The sequence below is a fragment of the Pundamilia nyererei genome, unplaced genomic scaffold, assembly GCF_000239375.1.
Source record: "Pundamilia nyererei isolate P.nyererei 1_Seehausen unplaced genomic scaffold, PunNye1.0 scaffold00007, whole genome shotgun sequence".
Lineage (NCBI taxonomy): Eukaryota > Metazoa > Chordata > Actinopteri > Cichliformes > Cichlidae > Pundamilia > Pundamilia nyererei.
Window position 1 is genome coordinate 2,734,339 of NW_005187408.1, and position 2,266 is coordinate 2,736,604.

General features: G+C 42.0%; 1 protein-coding gene across 2 annotated transcripts in view; it reads right to left on the reverse strand.

The window, feature by feature from the left end:
• The window catches only part of pola1 (polymerase (DNA directed), alpha 1), a 64,796-nt gene that overhangs the window by 25,668 nt on the left and 36,862 nt on the right, over positions 1–2,266 (reverse strand). The gene's annotated exons all lie outside the window — the stretch shown is intronic.

A 2,266-nucleotide genomic window follows, 5' to 3' on the forward strand; every position in this document is an offset into this window, starting at 1 on the left:
GTCGACGTAATCGTGACTAGTCGACTACTCATGGCAGCCCTACTTCCAATCACACACTCTTCCACCAGTGGAGCACTTTGGGGTTTAGTATGTTACCCAGGCATGCAGGCTGGAGGAGCTGTGGGTCAAACTGCCAACCATGTGCCTGGCAGAACACCCACTCCACCCCACTGAGCCACCCAGTACAAATGAACAGCACTTCAGTTCAGCCACTGTTTCTTTATGCAATTTGGGCTTCACCGGGTTCCAATGACGTTGTGATGCTATGAGATTTATATGAGACTAGTATTTCATGTCAGCAATTTCTGACCAAAAAGAATCACATTGTGGATCACTAATTGCAAAATTTGTCCCATTTTAATTTTCATAATGTACTAAATATTTTTAGTGGCAGGTCAGTTTAGCAGTTGGACTGCTATAGAGCCATCCTCAGTGGCCACTTTATTAGTTACACCTTGTTAGTACCTAAAACCAGGTTTCTGCCTTCAGAACAATCCGAATTCTTCATGGCATTGATTCAACAAGATGCTGGAAACATCTCTCAGAGATTTTGTTCCATATTGACATGATAGCATCAGAGTTGCTGCAGATTTAGTGGCTGCACATCCATGATTTCTCTCTTGTACCACCACATCCCAAAGGTGCTCTGCAGAATTGAGATCTGCTGACTGTGGAACCATGGAGATGGGTACACTGATCATAAAAAGATGGTCAGCACAATACTCGGGTAGCTTGTGGCATTTGAAAGATAGTCAGCTGTTAATAAGATAACTATGGCGTGCCAAGAAAATATCCCCCATAGGCTGAACCATTGATACAAAGAAGGATTGATCCAACTTTTATGTTCACGGCAAATTCTGTCTGAATGTCACAGGAAAACTTAAGACCCACCAGATTAGTCAACTTTTTCCAATATTCACCAATTACACTGAGCTGTAGCCTCAGTTTCCTGTTCTTAGCTGACAAGAGATGCTCCTCTGCATATCTTAGCTGTAACAAGTGGTTATTGGAGTTGCTGTTGCCTTTCTGTCAATTTAAAGCTCCATTCTCCTCTGACCTTTTCAATTCATTTTCACTCACAGAACTGCGGCCACTGGATAATTTCTCTTTTTGAGGCCATCCTCTTTAAACTCTAGAGATGATTATGCGGGAAAATCCCAGTAGATTAGCAGTTTCGGAAATACTCAGACCATATCATGTTCAAAGTCACTTAAAAATCACCTTTATTCTCTATTCTGATGCCTGCTTTGAACTTCAGCGGGTCACTTTGACCATGTCTTCAAACCTAAATGCACAGTCCTGACTAGATATCTGTACCGATGGGCTGTTGAACAAGTGCACCTAACAAAGTGGCTGATGAGCGTAGGTTCATCCATTCTCATACATTTAATTTAACAAACCAATTAGATCAAACCAGAGACAAATACATCTAACCCAAGTATTCCTTCTGCAACTGCACACATTTCCAGTAACCTCATGTACACCTCACCACATCAATCAAAAATCTGCAAATTTATTTATTGCGTTCAACATGAATACTAGAAAAATATGCATTTTATTAAAGAAAAAAATTGCAGTTTTTTTCTCCCCCAAACAGGAGATGAAGGCGTAGACATGTCGTCTACACAAACAGGCTACACACACACAAACACACAAACAGAGAGAAATTCGGCCAATCTCTTTTAAATGAAAACCAAACACACACATATGTCCCAAATCAATTAGAAAGTCACAGAGTTCACAGCTTTACCCACAATACCCAGCGCCAGGACTAATTATCCAAACACCTCTGCTGTTCTTGTGCAAAGAGCTAGGCATCATGGGAAATGAGACTGCTTCACCGTGTCTGATAAAGACACATGCAGGACAATAGTTCATGGAGGTGGGAGATAAGGAGTATGAGAGTGGGAGGCTGTAGCGCAGTCTTTTTTGTGTACTTCTTATGACACAAGCCTTGGCACACACTGCTGTTCCCATGGGCCTGATTCACTGGCACACAAACATTCAGTGTGCGTACAAACATATTCATTGGCGCCCATTCACATGAATTAAAATGAATTAACAAGGCACACATCAAAGACTGAGGAGGTTCAAAGGAGGAACCCACAATGCCCTTCTGCTCTGCCGCTGTGACCCCAAAAACCCGTCCACACACAAGCCACATACCGAAAGAAATAAAAAATTAAGTTAAGATCAAGTGCGGCAGACCTGCGAGCCACATAGAAAGGACTGAAAACAAGAAGCACATCAGGACCAAAGAAGGATA